The sequence below is a fragment of the Lepidochelys kempii genome, chromosome 5, assembly GCF_965140265.1.
Source record: "Lepidochelys kempii isolate rLepKem1 chromosome 5, rLepKem1.hap2, whole genome shotgun sequence".
Classification (NCBI taxonomy): domain Eukaryota; kingdom Metazoa; phylum Chordata; order Testudines; family Cheloniidae; genus Lepidochelys; species Lepidochelys kempii.
In genome coordinates, this window is record NC_133260.1 from 87,488,883 (window position 1) to 87,508,774 (window position 19,892).

Here is a 19,892-nt window from a genome sequence, read left to right on the forward strand (position 1 = left end):
TTGTCTTCTGGAGTTTGTGGACAGACTGAAACCATACATCTGAGAGGTGTAAACTGCCTGAACTCTACACTGAGGTGTTGATTCTGAAACCTGACAGAGCTACTTTAAATGTCAGTGATGGTAACTATTTTATTGGTGATCATTGTAGCTGAAACATCAAACTTTCCCATGGTTGTTAAGTGTAGTTGCAGATATTGGAACTGGGTCACCATGAAGGAAGCTAATTGTTGTGATTGCTGTGGTAGAGAAGGAAGACATCAATTCCCATTCCTCAAACTTAGTCACAAGGGACGCTGTACTGATTGTAATGTGCTGGACCAGAGGTTGGAGGCAGGGTTTGTGGGAGTAGTGATGCAGAACTCAGGGGCACTGTTCTTTTTTTAATACCCTTCTTTCTTTATACCCTTCTTTTTATTTCTAGCTGGACTTTTACTTTTCTTTTCTCCAAACTAAGTAACATAATTTTGGTCTTTATATGGAAGCTCTCATGCCTTGAATTATTGTATAGTCCTTCTCTTGACATTTTAGAGTTCTGTTATGACTTTTCTCAGATGAAGGGACCAACCTTAAATGCAGGATTCAAGTTAAGCTCATCCCATCAATTGATAATTTCATTATATTTTCTGTATTATTTTCTGTCCTCTGAAAACAATTGATCCCCTTCTAAAATCATTGGACTGTCTCATCTGAGAAAGGAGAACAGGTTGCGTGATTCCTTATTTCCTTTTGGACTTCCACCGTGCATTGGGCAAACAGCTTCATTGAGATTTTTATGGTGATTCCTAGAGTTTTTGCTTTGTTCCCCCCCCCCACTTCCCCTGAGAGTTTATAAGTAAATCAGAACTCATCAGTGTGAGCAAACAGTTTGAAGTACACTGTCCCTTCTAATATGTGTTACCCTGCATTGTACCTATTACAGCTCCCATCAAGTCGCCCAGTTGTCCTATGTTTGTTGAGTCTTTCTGGGATTTGTGAAAATTCTTTCTAACCTTGAATAACAAATCTGTTTATTCCTTCAGTAGAATTTAATGTCTCACTATTTGGTTCCTTTTAAGGGTTATTTATGAATATTGAATAGCCTCGGTTACCCCACAATTGAGTCTAAATTGAGCTGTAAAGCAACTGATATTGGGGCTGGGGTGGAGACTCACCATCCTGGTGACAAGTCCCAGAGCTGTTGTGCCTTAGAAATGCACAATACTTGCAGGGGAGTGCGAAGTGCATACGGCCTTGACAACACCCTTTGAAAGGGTGCAGCATTGTCTTCTCCAGTGAAGGGCCTGATCTGCTGAGGAAAGATAGGTCTGTGACTCCTCCCCACATCTCCATCCATTTTGAGCAGACTATTACTGCTGAGGAGCTATGCAAGTGGAGTTGTGGTTGTTGAGCACAAGAACTAGGATTGTGCTCTCAGCACTACTGCTGACTTGCTTGTGGGTATATGTCCCCTTTGTCCATCCATACAGGGCTTGGGACAGTCTGGCCCTTGATCTCTTCCTACTCTGTCAGCTGACTGCTTAAACATATTCCCAACTTGCTATCTCTTGATCCATGAAAAAACCTTATCTGTCATTTTTGCATACTGTTTACCCTTAAAGATTCTTTAATAAAAGCTTTTTGGAAAGACTGGAGAGTATAGCTAACAGTTCTGTTCTCTTATGTTTTATTAACTCTTTCAAGGCATTCTGATAGGTCAGTCACAATTTCCCTTTTCATAACCTGGGCAGATTTTCTCTGTTGTACTCCTTTATTTGCTCAACGATTTTTCTTCGTACCGAAATAAGACTTGCCTATCTCTCTGTAATGCCTAGGATCAATCTTATAATCTTTTTCTGAAACTTGGTACAATTCTAACCAGCCTTCAATTCTCTAATGAAGCAGCTCTTATTAATAATAAAATACATATTTTGATAAGTCTTTGACCTTTTATAAAGGGTTCATTTAATCTTTGGAAGAGATGAATTCTGTTTAAATTAATTTTAGATGTTCCTTTTTATTACTTTACACAGTTAATGCATTTGAACAGTGGAAACTATGTCTCTTAAAACACATTTCAGCCTGCTTCCATCTTCCTGTTTTTTAGGATATAATTACAGACACAATGACAGGTTTCAGAGTAGCAGCTCTGTTAGTCTGTATTCGCAAAAAGAAAAGGAGTACTTGTGGCACCTTAGAGACTAACCGATTTATTTGAGCATAAGCTTTCGTGAGCTACAGCTCACTTCATCGGATGCATACTGTGGAAAGTATAGAAGATCTTTTTATACACACAAAGCATGAAAAAATGGGTGTTTACCACTACAAAAGGTTTTCTCTCCCCCCATCCCACTCTCCTGCTGGTAATAGCTTATCTAAAGTGATCACTCTCCTTACAATGTGTATGATAATCAAGGTCGGCTATTTCCAGCACAAATCCAAGGTTTAACAAGAATGTCTGAGGGTAGAGGGGGTAGGAAAAAACAAGGGGAAATAGATTACCTTGCATAATGACTAAGCCATTCCCAGTCTCTATTCAAGCCTAAGTTAATTGTATCCAATTTGCAAATGAATTCCAATTCAACAGTCTCTCGCTGGAGTCTGGTTTTGAAGTTTTTTTGTTGTAATATTGCAACTTTCATGTCTGTAATCACGTGACCAGAGAGATTGAAGTGTTCTCCGACTGGTTAATGAATGTTATAATTCTTGACATCTGATTTGTGTCCATTTATTCTTTTACATAGAGATTGTCCAGTTTGCCCAATGTACATGGCAGAGGGGCATTGCTGGCACATGATGGCATATATCACATTGGTGGATGTGCAGGTGAACGAGTCTCTGATAGTGTGGCTGATGTTATTAGGCCCTGTGATGGTGTCCCCCTGAATAGATATGTGGGCACAGTTGGCAACGGGCTTTGTTGCAAGGATAGGTTCCTGGGTTAGTGGTTCTGTTGTATGGTATGTGGTTGCTGGTGAGTATTTGCTTCAGGTTGGGGGACTATCTGTAGGCAAGGACTGGCCTGTCTCCCAAGATTTGTGAGAGTGTTGGGTCATCCTTCAGGATAGGTTGTAGATCTTTAATAATGCGTTGGAGGGGTTTTAGTTGGGGGCTGAAGATGACAGCTAGTGGCGTTCTGTTATTTTCTTTGTTGGGCCTGTCCTGTAGTAAGTGACTTCTGGGAACTCTTCTGGCTCTATCAATCTGTTTCTTCACTTCCGCAGGTGGGTATTGTAGTTGTAAGAATGCTTGATAGAGATCTTTTAGGTATTTGTCTCTGTCTGAGGGGTTGGAGCAAATGCGGTTGTATCGCAGAGCTTGGCTGTAGACAATGGATCGTGTGGTGTGGTCTGGATGAAAGCTGGAGGCATGTAGGTAGGAAATATACCGGAAACCTACTGACCGCTATTCCTGCAGAACCACTAACCCAGGAACCTATCCTTGCAACAAAGCCCGTTGCCAACTGTGCCCACATATCTATTCAGGGGACACCATCACAGGGCCTAATAACATCAGCCACGCTATCAGAGGCTCGTTCACCTGCACATCCACCAATGTGATATATGTCATCATGTGCCAGCAATGCCCCTCTGCCATGTACATTGGTCAAACTGGACAATCTCTATGTAAAAGAATAAATGGACACAAATCAGATGTCAAGAATTATAACATTCATAAACCAGTCAGAGAACACTTCAATCTCTCTGGTCACGCGATTACAGACATGAAAGTTGCGATATTACAACAAAAAAACTTCAAAACCAGACTCCAGCGAGAAACCGTTGAATTGGAATTCATTTGCAAATTGGATACAATTAACTTAGGCTTGAATAGAGACTGGGAGTGGCTAAGTCATTATGCAAGGTAACCTATTTCCCCTTGTTTTTTCCTACCCCCACTCCCCTCAGACGTTCTTGTTAAACCCTGGATTTCTGCTGGAAGTGGCCCACCCTGATTATCATACACATTGTAAGGAGAGTGATCACTTTAGATAAGCTATTACGAGCAGGAGAGTGGGGTGGGGGGGGAGAGAAAACCTTTTGTAGTGGTAAACACCCATTTCTTCATGCTTTGTGTGTATAAAAAGATCTTCTATACTTTCCACAGTATGCATCCGATGAAGTGAGCTGCAGCTCACGAAAGCTTATGCTCAAATAAATCGGTTAGTCTCTAAGGTGCCACAAGTACTCCTTTTCTTTTTACAGACACAATGGAGCCTATTTTCTCTGTATAGTTATCTGTGTTGCAAATCTGAGTACATGCGTATTTAAGTTTTAGCTTTATGCCCTAGAAGGGTAAACATCTTTTCTATCGTATTCTTTCAAACAACTACAACAGATGCGGGGAAAGAAAGACATCGTACACAAGTGACATGGCCTGCAGAGGGATGCATCACTATGCCATGAAGTCGATTTGGAGGGGAAAAAATTGTAATTATTTTCCAATTACAGCTAGCCTGTTTCGTTTTCTGATATACTATGTAAAAAATGTCTACAATTCCAAAATTCATTGTTTTTCAAGGACATGAGACTTCATCCATTACTACATGATCGAGGTGCTGTTAATATTTATTAAACTATCTTCTCAAATGTAAGCCTAAAGCAGAGAAGTGACAGCAGAAATTACCGATGTTCAGCATTCAGATTGTTACACATAGTGAAATCACAAATAGCAAGCTCTGTCTTGAAAATGCAGTGGAAGGCACAGTTTGAAAATGCCTCTTAAAACAATGTAAATATATTTTTTTCAGATAAATTCGGGGGCTATTTTCCTTTATTCTTTTTCGTGGCTCATGTTATAACTGGAAGTGTCACTGCCCTGACCTCTGACCCTCACTCCAGCCTCCTGACAGCCCAATTCCAGGGACCCCTCCCCAAGGCGGGGGGAGAGGAGTTCCATGGCCTCCACTGCCAGCCTCTAGCTGGAATAACTTTTCAGTAGATTTCCTGTCAGGCTAGTGGTGGGGACTATGTATGTGGCATAGATATTTCTCCAGCCCCAGCCACCGTTGGGTCACCTTATGCACAGATTTCCAGCCTTTGTGGGTGCAGTACACAGCATGGAGAGTCTTCAGAAATGGCAACTTTCCCATTCCCATCTTTTGCAAAGGGGGAGTTCCCCTTCATGTGGCTCAGCAGGACAGCTTGCCATTGTGAATTTTTAATATATCTCTTTTCTGAAGTATCTACATTTGCAATGGCTTGCACATCAGGTGTTTGGGTGATATTTTGCCTTGTTTTTCGAGATACCAGAAACAGTCTGATTCAAATGAACTTTGCATAATTTATTTATGCATAATAATTAAAGTGCAACCAACCTCAGTGTCTCCATAGCATTCTCAAGAAGAAAACATATTCAGGTTGTCAGTTTGTATGTCTCATGCATAACATATAAAATGTACCTGTCTTAGCAGTAATCTTTGTAATTTATCTTTCAGTAAGTTTAGAGAGTATGTTTAAAATGCAACAAAATGAACCCTTATGGTTTAAAACATCTGCATTTTTAATGTTTAAAAACCCCCAGCATGAAAGGCAAGAAAATATACTTAATATGGTCTAATTTAGCATATAAATTGCTAAGCTCAATATAGCTTGTTCTAGTGTTTATCATAGTAAGGATATTACTATCTTAAATATAAACAAAACAAGAAATCCCTATAACCTCTTGCACAGACTGTGTTTTTTACAAATAACTACAACAAAACCCCCTAAATAGATGCCTTTTGTCACAAATCTAGTATATGTTGCCAGTTGATTGTTTGGCTTTCACTGAGCTCATGTTTTTAGCTCTTCTTTGACTATGCCTGTCTTCCATAGCAAGAATAGCAGTCGCAACACTGACAGCATCATTTATTCAACACTACTCTCCCCCCTGCAAAAAACAAACACCCTGTAGCAAAGAGACAATTCAACCAACCAATGAAAGAAAGAACAAAACTAAGTTGTTTGTAGTTGAAAAAGTAGATCCAGAGACTCCATTAAGTCCACTAGAGACTTTGTTACTGATACCGATATTATGTGGAAAGGGGTCAGATACTATGGAGTTGAGTGGCAGTTTAAAGCCTAAAGCTACATAAATAGATTAGAAATGCTCCTGTTCCTGCTCCAGTCAGTGGGACTTTTAAAACTGAATTAAGCAACAGCAGGATCAGGCTCTAGATGCTTTAATGTAACCTTAAACATGTATTATGTGGCCACACAAGAGATTGAAAAATGTGGTCTCTTAAAGGAAGCAGAAGGCTGATGGGAACTGAAAAAAAACCTGAAGGTAATAGATTAATAAAGGTTGTACGTAAAGGCTTTTGTCTTCAAAAAAGTCTCCACTGCATTTATTATTGAGATGAATTTAGAAATAAACTTGTTTTAAAAATAAAAATAATAATACTAGATGGAGGTTTTGTAATCTTTTTACATTTCCCTTTTATTTTTACGTAGCAGTTTATTGAAATATTGCAGAACATGGCCTCTTTATTTACAAATTGCATAAAAGCAGAGACAAATAAATGATCCCAACATTTTATATATAATAAAAATATAGGCTCTTTTCCTTAATATAGCATATGTTCATTCCTTTGCTGATTCAGAGGTGAAGTGGGTATAATCATCTTCTGTTTAAAACTGTCCAAGGAGGGACAAAGCAAGAATATAAAATCCCATCTGAAATACAAACGACCAACATCTGCCAGTGGAGGTGTTGGCTAATGAAGTTTGTGCTGTAGTCACATAGCTGTAACATATGCTTAGTCTGTTATTTTACTTGGAATGATGAGGAGAGCAGAGCCAGGTGAATAATTCATTACAAATAATTTATTCAATGAATTTTTGCATCTTTTTCTGTTTGTGAATTGTCTGTGAGCAGACTGTGATTTATGCAAGTGAATCCATCATTTAAAAGTATTTTCAGCATAATACTTTTTGCAAAAACTTCTAGCTCTCCATTCATAAACAGTTTGTTGCAAGTATTCAGTATCTGAGCTGTTTTGATTGGCTATATAGATCACAGTGGTATGTTTCCATTCCCTGATTAGATGAGTGTTAATGCTCACAATAGCAAGTTTGAAATTCATTATCCACAAATGTTCTGCAATTATGTCTTTGTGATGGGGTGTTCACCCCACATCAGCCTGGAAGGGGTAAATGAGGCTGGGAAGGGGCCAATTACCCAGTAGGCCACAGCTGAGGGGAATAAGGAGACCTAAGTATCATAGAATCATAGACTTTAAGGCCAGAAGGGACCATTATGATTGTTTAGTCTGACCTCCTGCACAATGCAGGCCACAGAATCTCACCCACCCATTCCTATAACAAACCCCTAACCTGTGTCTGAGCTATTGAAGTCCTCAAATCATAGTTTAAAGACTTCAAGGTGCAGAGAATCCTCCAGCAAGTGATCCATGCCCCACTCTGGAGACGAAGGCGAAAAACACTGAGGGCCTCCACCAATTTGCCCTGGAGGAAAATTCCTTCCCGACCCCAAATATGGCGATCAGCTAAACCCTGAGCATGTGGGGAAGACTCACCAGCCAGAAACCCAGGAAAGAATTCTCTGTAGTAACTCAGATCCCACCCCATCTAACATCCCATCACAGGCCATTGGGTATATTTACTGCTAATAGTCAAAGATCAATTAATTGCCAAAATCATGTTACCTCATCATACCATCTCCTCCATAAACTCATCGAGCTTAATCTTGAAGCCAGATAGGTCCCTTGCCCCCACTGCTCCCCTTGGAAGGCTGTTCCAGAGCTTCACTTCTCTGATGGTTAGAAACCTTTGTCTAATTTCAAGTCTGAACTTCCCAATGACCAGTTTATATCCATTTGTTCTTGTGTCCACATTAGTACTGAGCTTAAATATTTCCTCTCCCTCCCTGGTATTTATCCCTCTGATATATTCATAGAAAGCAATCATATCTCCCCTCAGCCTTCTTTTGGTTAGGCTAAACAAGCCAAGCTCTTTGAGTCTCCTTTCATAAGACAGGTTTTCCATTCCTTGGGTCATCCTACTAGCCCTTCTCTGTACCTGTTCCACTTTTAATTCATCCCTGAATGATGGCAGGACCAAGCTGAGAAGGAACAGGCAGGACTAGGATAAAACCAGGAAGCTGGCAACAGACAGGGCCTGGAGAGAAGTAGTCTATAGTCACTCCCTGGGAGAGGGAGTTTGAGTTCCTACACCCAGAGAGGAGGGGGAAGCAAGAAGCTGGAGGAAGGAGTCCAGGGAAAGAGCAACAAGGTGTTAGGGAAAACAGACCACAATTGTCCTGCTATAGGGTCCCTGGACTGGAACCCATAATAGTGGGCAGGCCTGGGTTCCCCTACTAGACACTGGGGAAGTGGTACAGTTAGGGCAGTGCATGAGAAGGCTGACCGAGACTGTTAGTAGAGTAAGACTTTGATACCCTGGGAGGGGAAGACTAAAGAGACCTGGCCGGAGGGTCAAGACATGAAGAAAGAGTACCTTGAGTTGCAGGGAGCAGGAGAGAGATGGCAGGGCATGCAGTGAGCAGTGAAAGGGGGTGTCAGAACTGACTGGAGCAAATTCCCAGCCATGGCAAAAAGGAGCACCCACCCCAAGGTAAGTAGAGCACCCTGTGACAATCTTGAATACTTTGGTGAATATTTCAGTCAGTAATCTTGTTGGTGGAAAGGGAACAAAAAAAGTAGACAAATTATTTTTAAAATCTGGACGAATATAAGTGGGAAGTTTCTTTTGTAGCTTTCACTTTGTTCCAGAGGAAAATAACTTGATGCATATTTATACCTATTAAATCTCCTTGGTTGGCCAAGAAACTCCTGATTTCGGGTGTCTACTCTTTAGCTCCTTGAGCAGCTGATTCATTTCCCTAATTGGGTGGTAGTAGAAGGGAAGGTGATATAGGCCACATCTCTTTGGTTATGGGGTAAAATTTATTAAGGTACCTAAGAGATTTAGGAGTGCAAGCCCCATTGTGACTTAAATAACTTGAGCACTCTTGAAAATTTTATGCACCATCCACTCCAGAGACCTCACTGTAGTAGGACTCTAACTTTAGAGACATTGTCTTGAGCATAGTCCCATTCTGCCCATGACCAGAAGGAAATGGTTACATTGATGTGGCCCATGTGGTATAAGATATTGCCTTGTCTGTATCTCAGTGGCTGTAGGCAGCCTAGAGAGAGAGAGAGGTTTATTTGGGGAAGGGGGGAGATAGTGGGCTATGGAGAATACTAAATGTAGGAGAACCTAAGAAGGGGAGAGGGCTTGAAGGGGAGGTGATGGGAAATCCAAGTCTGGGAAGCCAGAGATGGGTTGTAGGATGGAGGGGAAACTCCAGGGTCAGCAATATGGAAGTGAAGGATTTGTTGGTGGGGAAACTTGTAAAAGATGTAATGTGCATTTGTCAATATGCAAATTGGGGTATTATAATATTTATCTAAAATATCTGATTTTCTATAACCAGTTTTGTGGCTCCACTGCCAACTGAAATGAATTCTGTCCTGTTGCTATTTTTATACAACATTTAACAGACATCTGATACGTATGATTTATCAGTCACAATGATTGATAGTTGTATAAAATAACAGAGGTGAAAAGATGATTGCATACATCAGATTTAACCTACCCCAGCTGTAATATGGTTTGTAATATTTTTTTTAAAAACTTAACTCATATGAAACCATTATATTTTTTTATAGATTCAGTGATTTAGTTTTAATTGAAAACCCAGATTAGGTGAGTGGTAACAGATGGATTAAACAAAAAGGACAGATGCAAAACAAAATTATTATATATATTTATTTGCTGTAAGTGTACAGATTCTGATAGTCACATGCATGAGAACTTGTATGTGTCAGACAACTAGGGGAACCAGATTCAAGTAAAGAAAAGAATATATATTTCAGAGTGGTAGCCATGTTAGTCTGTATCAGCAAAAAGGATGAGGTGTACTAGTGACACCTTAGAGACTAACAAATTTATTTGGGCGTAAGCTTCCATGGGCTAAAACCCACTCCATACATCTGATGAAGTGGGTTTTAGCCCATGTAAGCTTATGCCCAAATAAATTTGTTAGTCTCTAAAGAGCATATAGTGTACATTCAAAATCCACTTTGTGCCACAATTTATATAAGTGAGTGCTTTACTGGAATTAGAAGTTCAGAGGTCCATCTTAGTCAATGTACACATCCCTGTCACAGTTACTCTAAGTGTCAGAAGTCCTGGGGTTCAAATCTCAATCTCTGATAACAGTTATGTCAATGTTTTAACTGAGTATATTGGCTGTGTTCCAGACAGGTTTAGAGGCTGCAGAGTGAGAGGTGTATTGATTTAAAGTGAAAAAAATAAGTCTCTGAGGATCAGTATTACTGCTGATCTGAATTATTTTTCTGCCAGGAACCCAAAACATTCATGGTGAACCTACCTTCTTTTTGTTTTTGTTTTAATTTTAATTTATTTATAGATCAATGTCAATTCAGTTTGTATTTGTGTCATGTGATAGTGACAGCAACTGGCAGGTCTGTTTTCTTTCTTTATATTCAGTCAATAACTCTGTTTTCTTTTTTGAAGAATACAGTCTTAATATGGACAAACAGCTATTAAAAGCACATCTTGAATAAGAGCAGAAATTTTCTAACACACAACAATATTATAGAAACCATTTTTGAGTTTGACTCAAACATCTCAATTATCCTTCTTTATGATTAATGTTCCTCATTTTAGACTTTATTTTTGCCTTTGCCACAGGGAGATTTTTTTGCTGTAAACAATTTATAATAATATTGAATCTGGACATTTATTTTGTTGTTTGTTTTTATTTGTTGGATGGGTCTGAATAGAAAATAGTCACTTTTCTGAAAAAGTTTCAGGAAAAGTTATTTATTGTTAGAAGAAAAAACTTCATGTCACTTGACTCTCCTGGAGTAATATTATGCTATGTTGTTCATTTTAGACCACTGTTGCACACTTCCCAGTAGGTCTTTGCAACTGTAGTAGAATGGGGAGTGCTGCCTCTTTTTGACTCAAGCAGCTAGTCAAAGTTTGGGGCCCTGGAGATGTTCTAGTTGCAAGCAGAAATTGATGGAGTCTGGTATTTTCTTTGATGCAATCTTCTTTATTAAAAAAGAATGAACAAAATCCTGAGTGGAAGGGCATTTTGATCGAAGTCTTTAAACCACAATTTGAGGACTTCAATACTCAGACATAGGTTAGAGGTTTGTTACAGGAGTGGTTGGGTGAGATTCTGTGAGGTCAGACTAGACTATCATAATGATCGCTTCTAACCTTAAAGTCTATGATTCTAGTGGAAAAAAGCATGACGCTAGTAGTGAGGAGATGGATTCTAATAATGGTATGTATAATGACCATCTAACTTTGAACAAGTCTCTTATCCTCTATGTACCATGCTTTTTCCAACCTTTAACATGGAGACAATATTACAGTTACTACTCACTGGGCTGTGAGAATTGAAGAAGCAGGGTTTGAAAATATAAAGTGCTATTTAATAATAATAATAATTAATTAATTTATTAGCCTCTTGCTTCTTGGAGGAAGAGAGAACAGCACTGCACAGAGAAGAATTCTGCTGTATACAGGCTTCATTGACTTTCACAAAACCTGGATAGTTGAGACGACATTCTTATATGTGTATAGAGTGGGAAAGATTGGGTGAAGTTGGTGGCGTGGAGGGATGTTTGGTAGAAGCATATTTTGTTGCAAGTGATGCAAATACAAAAATAAAAAGGAAAGAAGAAGAAAGGATACACAGACTGTGATGGGATGTCCACCCCATACATGGCAGAGCCAGTTAAATGAGGTTAATTAACCTGATAGTCTGTACTTGGGGGAGAGCCAGGTATTGAAAGGCTGATTGATGGAGCCCAGCTGAGAAGGAACAGGTGGGGCTGATAGAAAGGAGAAAGGTGCTGCTGGAGAAGTTGTTGGCAATCACTATTTGGGAGAAGGGAGGCATGGTTCGGGCTATGAAGTTAAGTAGTCTGCAGTTACTTTCTGGGAGGAGGAAGTTTGGGCTGGTAAACCCAGAGAGGGGGAGCCAGAAGTTTGAGCCAAGAAGTAGGAAGAAGTCCAGGGAACTAGCAACAGGGTCTGGGAGTAAGCAGACCACAGTTGTTGGACATAGAATTTCTGGACTAGAACCCGGAGTAAAAGGCAGGACCAGGTTCCCCTAGCAGCCACTGGGGAAGTGCTACAGTCTGGGCAGTGAAGGGAAGGCTGCCATTTTGGAAGGAGAGTCTTTGATTCCCTGGAAGGAAAGGGCAATGGCAACCTGGCTGAAGGGCCAAGCCACGAAGACAGAGCACCCTGAATCACAGAAAGAGATGCAGCAGGGCATGTGAATGAGCGACAGAAGGGGGCATTGCATGTAGAAGGAGCTAATCTCCCAAGCAGCCAGGAGAAGGCATCCTAGCGGTGAGTGTAACCAGTGATGCAGACTAGAACTGGTGATGTTAGGCTCCACTGGTGAAGATGGCTTAGATTGAAGACTAAACCGAAGGATTGGAATATATTCCCAGAGTTTCAAATCTATACAAAGATGGCTCAGTTCTTCATCCCCCAAGTAGATTTATTATTTATCATGCAGTTTACAGTGAGAATTTTTCAGACAAGGTCTCAAAAGCTAATGTCTTGGAAGCTCTCTGTTAAGATATATGTTTTAAAGAGAGAGTTTGAAAGACAGGTTTGTCCCATTGGCTATGTACAAAGTGTTTCCTGACTTCATTGTAGTACAGCCTATTGTATATTGATTGGCTGCTGATACTCTACCCCAGAGCCCACTTTAGTTTAGTGATGCTGTTTGTATATTCAGGATGAAAGGTGCTATTTAAATGTAAAATATTACAATGCACTTAATTGGGACAAGCTGAATTAGGATGACTGTTCTTTTGGAACATCTCCCAGGAAATTGATATTACCTAATAAAACTAAATGGCAATTACTGCTGCTTAATCAGCACATTATTACTGTAACATAAATGTATTATTTCATAAAAAATGAATAAAAATTCCTGGCTTGTTTTATAGATCTTCTTGAGAAACAAGCCAAATATCAGTTTGCCATGTTCCTTTCTAAGTGTAAAATTCTATCAGAAGTTCCCATTTGTATCATACATTGTATTACTTGACAATGGCATTCTAATGATGTAGAGAATATTTTTTAGGAAGAAGCACAAGTGGGCAGAGTTAAGACTGAAGTTTCAGTCTTAGCTGCATTTAAAAAAACAACTTTTGTGTGTTTGGCTTCTATACTTAGCATTGTATTAACATTTGTTTCATTGAGGTGGTCTCTGTTTAATTTCACTTGTTTTTATGTGGTTATTTTATATCTCAAATAATTCTGACACTAATCAGTCCATCTGTTAATATTTACATTAGCTTTATATATAACTTCATATAAGTTTATATTCACACGACAGCTTTATTTTGCAAGTCTGTAACGTTAATAGTCAATAGTCTCATATGACAGATAATTTCTTAGAAAGAAAATGTGTCTCTTCCAAGTGATTATTCTTGAAATTTCTGAATGACTTTGTCTAGCAGTTTGCAGTCTCCTTCATGCTGTCACTAGATCATATTACAACTCCCCATTGCCAGAGGTACTGGAACAATTTGTATAGTGGGGGTGCTGAGAGCCATAGAAACAAACTGTAAACCCTGGATATGATGGAAACCACTTCAAGCCAGGGGATACTACAGCATCTCCGGCACCCCTAGTTAGAGCACGTATGCCTAGTGCCTCTGGGAGTGCCACATTGACGATTTCACATTTCCTGTTCTCTTTGAAATGCAGCTTGCTTTCAGGAACGTTTCTGTAACCACTTCCTCCGGTTCTCTGCCAGGTTCCAAGATGGAGGCACTCAGGTGTCTTCATTTGACTATTTTTCTCGCATACATTAAGTTTTTCATTGACTCTGCAAAGGTGTGGTATACAGGAGTTCTGGGAAAAGACCAGTCTGTACTTCCTACTTCTAGAGACTTAGGTCAGGTCTAAGGAATATGTGTAATGTGTATAGGAATCCCGCAGTTTGGGAGAAATAAGGAAGCATTTCTTTAGCAGGCTGATGGTTTTTAAATAACGCAGTTGCTTTAGGCTTCACAGACATTAGGAATGTTAGAAACAGCTTAGTGGAAAAAGTGCAGCAGAAACTGTCAGAAACGTGTAAATGTCATTCATCACATGACTATTACTATATGCATAACGGTCTGAATTATTTGCTGAATGCAATCAATTAACTGGGTCAAGAATGACATATATGGTAGCTTAAAAACCAGAGGAAACAGAGAATATTTGACAACAGATGAAAACGGTTACTGAATTAAAACAAAGAAGAATGTGAACACTGAGTCAAGTGTTTTTGAAGTGAGTGATGCAAACTGCTGAGAGATAGCTGACAGCGTTAAGAATCTGTTGTCAAAGTTATGAATTTAGGAATAAAATATTGACAATTTGGTTTTCTTCAAAGGTCAGCAAGGTGTTGTCAAATTGTTTTATCCATATTGTTTTACCAGAGGGGACACACTCTGGCAGTGTTGTGAACGAGCTCACATTTCAGTGAATAATCTATGTCTATGTTCTTTATGTTAGCAGGTCAACATTTTTATCCCCCTTTACCTTTCAAATTGGTTATGGAAGCTCAGAGGCATCAACAGTTGTGTTTTATGAATTCACGTGGCCCATATCTTCACATCTGATGATACACCATGCCTAGGTGAATTACATTATTCTGAAAAAGTGTAGATTTTTTGGGAATGTTATTTCCCAGAGAGACAGTGCAGCACTGATCAGTGCTGATTAGGTGATGATTATCACTTTCTGAAGTGTATATACCCTTTTTTCAAGGTCAACTAGCCTAGCAGCTTCCTAGAGTTCAGCATACCCTCAGGTAAGGCAGATATAATGGGGTGCATCTGGGCAGCACATAATTCATGATTATTATATTATTTGTCAATCTTTAGTTCCCAATTCCAATATGTACTAGAGCATGGAATCAGAAATGGGAAAAGTAGAAAACTAACAATAACAAACTGCACTTATCAAATGAGGTAATTTCTTCTTGCAATGAAAATGTTGCATCAACCATGACTGATCCAGAAGATTAAGAAATAATAGCCTTTGAAACAATGGCGACTGAATATTAGACGCATATTTTACATATACAGTTGCACGCATTATTACAACTCTTGTTAAGAAAACATTCTTTAGAAATCATATAAAGCCCATCAAGTCAATGAAGTGTTATTGCTAAAAGTTAACTCCTATTCACATTGCAGTTGATAACTTATTTAGAACATTTGGCTATCGCTCAGTATAATAGCATCCTGTACTGTTTGTTAGATAGGATCAACTCTGTTAAAATAATATCAACGTTCTGGTAAATTGAAGAATAGGGAAATGAAGGTGCTTGCTTGGTTGACAGCCTTTCTTCATTCTCCCTTCACCCTCCCCCTAACCTGAATATTTTGATGACAACGTGAAGGTGCTTTCTATTAGCTCAGTAATAACGGTGTATCCTGGACGACCTCAGTGCGTCTTAGCCCACGGTATTGATATTAATGAGTTAACCAGAAGCACTCTTCAATTATATTTTTCATAATGAAATGAAATATACTCACCATCCTCTCACTTGTGCACTCTGTGAACTATAAAATCCATCTAGTCTGATTGGCTACTTACCTCAGTAGTGCACCTCCATATGCTCACAACGAACATAATGGCCTCAGCTTCCAACTATGTCATATTTACTAACTCTGGTCCCTTTAGTGTTAAAACTGGTCACACAACAATGACATTTTCACTGAAGTCTCTTGGTCTCTTATAAAAAATAAAAAAGTTTTTCAAATTTGAAATTTCAATTATTTTCTTTTTGGCAAAATGTTTATCACCTCTATATAATTTATCCTTCCCATTCCTTTGCTCCCTGATAGTAATCCTTTTAAATTAAATGCTATTTAAGATCTGGGGAGATAGGTAAGCTGACAAGGTGGTGAATCGTCAAAAGCTGAGACGGCCATGTTTCTTGGTGGACACAGGGAAAATGGGTTGAATTTTAAAGCTGATCACTGTCAACCCTGGAGGGAATCTACAATTGTAAGTTGGCAATATATTTTTTTCTTAAATATCTACAATACCGACATGCAACTATTTATGCTATAATGAATCCATTAGAGCATTGATTTCTTCTCAAAGTCACTTATAAAGATATACTTAATATTTTGGGTCAAATTTTGACCTCTGATACAGGCACAGAATAGCCCTTAGAATACAGAAATTATGTGCATGTTTCTGAGAGAAGAAACATGATAGAAATCTTTGTGAGGTATCATGACAAATACCTACGTGTCAACATTTGAATACTGTGAATTGATGGGAGATGCATCTTTAATATATTATGTTAATCAGTAAAATAAAATCATTAGTAAGTGAATCACTAAAAAGGAGAGATAATATAGCTTTACTAATGTTTATATAAAAATAATCCTGAGTTATCATTTAAACACACTAAGAATACAAAATTATTCAGTGTGTGAGGTAGCCAATTTTAATAATTAATAATTCAGCCATTAAAATTATATAAATACATGAAAGCACCATTTCAAAAAGAGATTTCCATTACCTTGAATATTTAAAGTAATGAACTCTTTTCCCCTTAACAGTGTAAAGGGATTGTTCTAAATCATAAACAGGTCTAGGGATTTGAACCTCTGCTGCAACTGGGCAGAGCACAGTGCAATTCAGGTAGGAGGAAAGAATATAGAAGTACTGTAGAATTACTGAAAAAGAAAAGGAGTACTTATGGTACCTTAGAGACTAATGAATTTATTTGAGCATAAGCTTTCGTGAGCTACAGCTCACTTCATCGGATGCATTCAGTGGAAAATACAGTGGGGAGATTTATATACACAGAGAACATGAAACAATGGGTGTTACCATACACACTGTAAGGAGAGTGATCAGCTAAGGTGAGCTATTACCAGCAGGAGAGCGGGGGGAGGGGGAGGAAGGGGAGGGAAACCTTTTGTAGTGATAATCAAGGTGGGCCATTTCCAGCAGTTGACAAGAATGTCTGAGGAACGGGGGCGGGGGTGGGTGGGAAATAAACATGGGGAAATAGTTTTACTTTGTGTAATGACACATCCACTCCCAGTCTTTATTCAAGCCTAAGTTAATTGTATCCAGTTTGCAAATTAATTCCAATTCAGCAGTCTCTCTTTGGAGTCTGTTTTTGAAGTTTTTTTGTTGAAGAATTGCCACTTTTAGGTCTGTAATCGGGTGACCAAAGAGATTGAAGTGTTCTCTGACTGGTTTTTGAATGTTATCATTCTTGACGTCTGATTTGTGTCCATTTATTCTTTTACGTAGAGACTGTCCAGTTTGACCAATGTACACGGCAGAGGGGCATTGCTGGCAGATGATGACATATATCACATTGGTAGATGTGCAGGTGAACGAGCCTCTTATAGTGTGGCTGATGTAATTAGGCCCTATGATGGTGTCCCCTGAATAGATATGTGGACACAGCTGGCAACGGGCTTTGTTGCAAGGATAGGTTCCTGGGTTAGTGGTTCTGTTGTGTGGTGTGTGGTTGCTGGTGAGTATTTGCTTCAGGTTGGGGGGCTGTCTGTAAGCAAGGACTGGCCTGTCTCCCAAGATCTGTGAGAGTGATGGGTCGTCCTTCAGAATAGGTTGTAGATCCTTGATGATGCATTGGAGAGGTTTTAGTTGGGGGCTGAAGGTGATGGCTAGTGGCGTTCTGTTATTTTCTTTGTTGGGCCTGTCCTGTAGTAGGTAACTTCTGGGAACTCTTCTGGCTCTGTCAATCTGTTTCCTCACTTTAGCAGATGGGTATTGTAGTTGTAAGAACGCTTGATAGAGATCTTGTAGGTGTTTGTCTCTGTCTGAGGGGTTGGAGCAAATGCGGTTGTATCGTAGAGTTTGGCTGTAGACAATGGATCATGTGGTGTGGTCTGGATGAAAGCTGGAGGCATGTAGGTAGGTATTGCGGTCAGTAGGTTTCCAGTATAGGGTGGTGTTTTTGTGACCATCGCTTATTAGCACCGTAGTGTCCAGGAAGTGGATCTCTTGTGTGGACTGGTCACGGCTGAGGTTGATGGTGGGATTACTGTATGCAAGGCTTATCTTTAGTTCAGCCTCAGCATCCCTTTTGTGGCTTTTGTTCCCTTTCTGCATCAAATGATCATCTCTCCATCATCTTTAAGCATATATGCAACTTTCTTCCCCATCTTCAATTTCATCCTGGTTTCCTCCAACTCTCACTTTAGGATTCAGTGCTTGCCTGTTTCTTCTCACCTCCTTTATTCCCCTTTTCACACTGTCAGCTGTCTTTTTTTATTCTGCCCTCCATGCATAGATATACCTCCCTTTACTTGTGTACCAAGCATTTTCTCTCCCTGAAATTTTGCTCTGAAACCCTTTTTCATTCCATCATGAATAATGATGCTGGTAATGGTAGTAGTCATAAAATGTACATAAAACACACAACTCAAAGTTAAGGTTGACCAATTAATATCCTGAAATCTCAAGGAATCTAAACCATGAGATTTCAAAGGCAAATTTATCTAAATCACATTGCACATCTTGTATATTTGGATGTAAAAATGTATGCCATAATAACTGTAATATAATATGGCTGCTCATTTAAGCAAAAAAAAAATGTTAGGAATGCAAAATGGTGTAGGTAAGTGAGCATAGAACTAGAGTCAGGAAGATTTGAATTTCAGTCCTTTTTTTTCCCCACAGACTCACTCTGGAGCCTTGGATAAGTCCCTTCCCCTCATTATTTCATAGGTGAATAATAGTAATAGATGCTAGATGTAATACTTCCCTGCCTCAGAAGATTGTTTTTAAGATTGATGAAAGTTAGTTAATTCAGTACTTTAAAAATAATAGAGAGTGGGGACTGGAAGATCAGGGCAGTGGCAGGTACCTTTGGCCTGCTTCTTTCTTAGCCCACCCATACCATGGACCTGGTACAAGCCCCACCCTCCTCCTGTTCCTGCCTCAAGGCATTTGCCTCCAGAGACACACCCTTCATAACTATAGAGCAAGAGCTGGGATCAGCCCTTTAGCTCCCCTTGGTTTAATTAAATGAAGTGGGCAGGGTGACTGGGGAGGGAGAAATAGCTAATCCTATTTTCCTTGTTTGCTGGATGAATGCTGTGTGTAAACAGCATAAGGCATTCAGGCACCTTGAGAATAAAGGCTTGTTTTAAGAATAAAGCAAACTATTGTGCCGGATAATACTTTATCAATATAAAGCGAGTATGAGTAGGCTATCAGCAGTCAACACTGGAATACAGAATATGTATATCTAGCACTTCAGATTTCTTAAAATAAATAATCTCAATTTATTAAATGTAGCACATAACTAAAAATCATACTGAGAGCTAACTAAATGGCAAAACAATTGATCTTCAAAGATGAGAACAATTAAGGAAGTTAGTATTCTGCAGTGAAATGTTGGGTGAATAACCAAGGAAAAAAAAATCCTGCCAACCAAGGGAAAAAAACACTTAGTCAATGAGAAGATAGAATAGCTTAATAACATATGTTCTGACTTCCTGGAATTTTGATTAATTGTTGTTATGATTAATTGTTATTTTACTGAATAGATTGTGGAAGACATCATGTAATATCTCCACACTGGCAATAGACAAGTTTTGGGTCTGATTTTCAGAAGTGCCAGACACCCGGTACTCTGCCCTGAAGTCAGCGAAAACACAGGGTAGTCAGTACTTCTGAAAATCAGACCCAGGATTTACATGTACTACTACTGCTCATGATATTTTCTCTTATTTCTCATAATGTCTTCCATTATGTTCCAAGAGGAGAAAGCTGGGAAAGATAAGATATAGGAATGATGAGAGAGGATCTGAGTGTGAGACAAGGTTGTATTTCATAACA

General features: G+C 39.2%; 1 protein-coding gene across 6 annotated transcripts in view; it reads left to right on the forward strand.

The window, feature by feature from the left end:
• Positions 1–19,892, forward strand: part of CNTNAP4 (contactin associated protein family member 4) — a 310,896-nt gene that overhangs the window by 90,718 nt on the left and 200,286 nt on the right. The gene's annotated exons all lie outside the window — the stretch shown is intronic.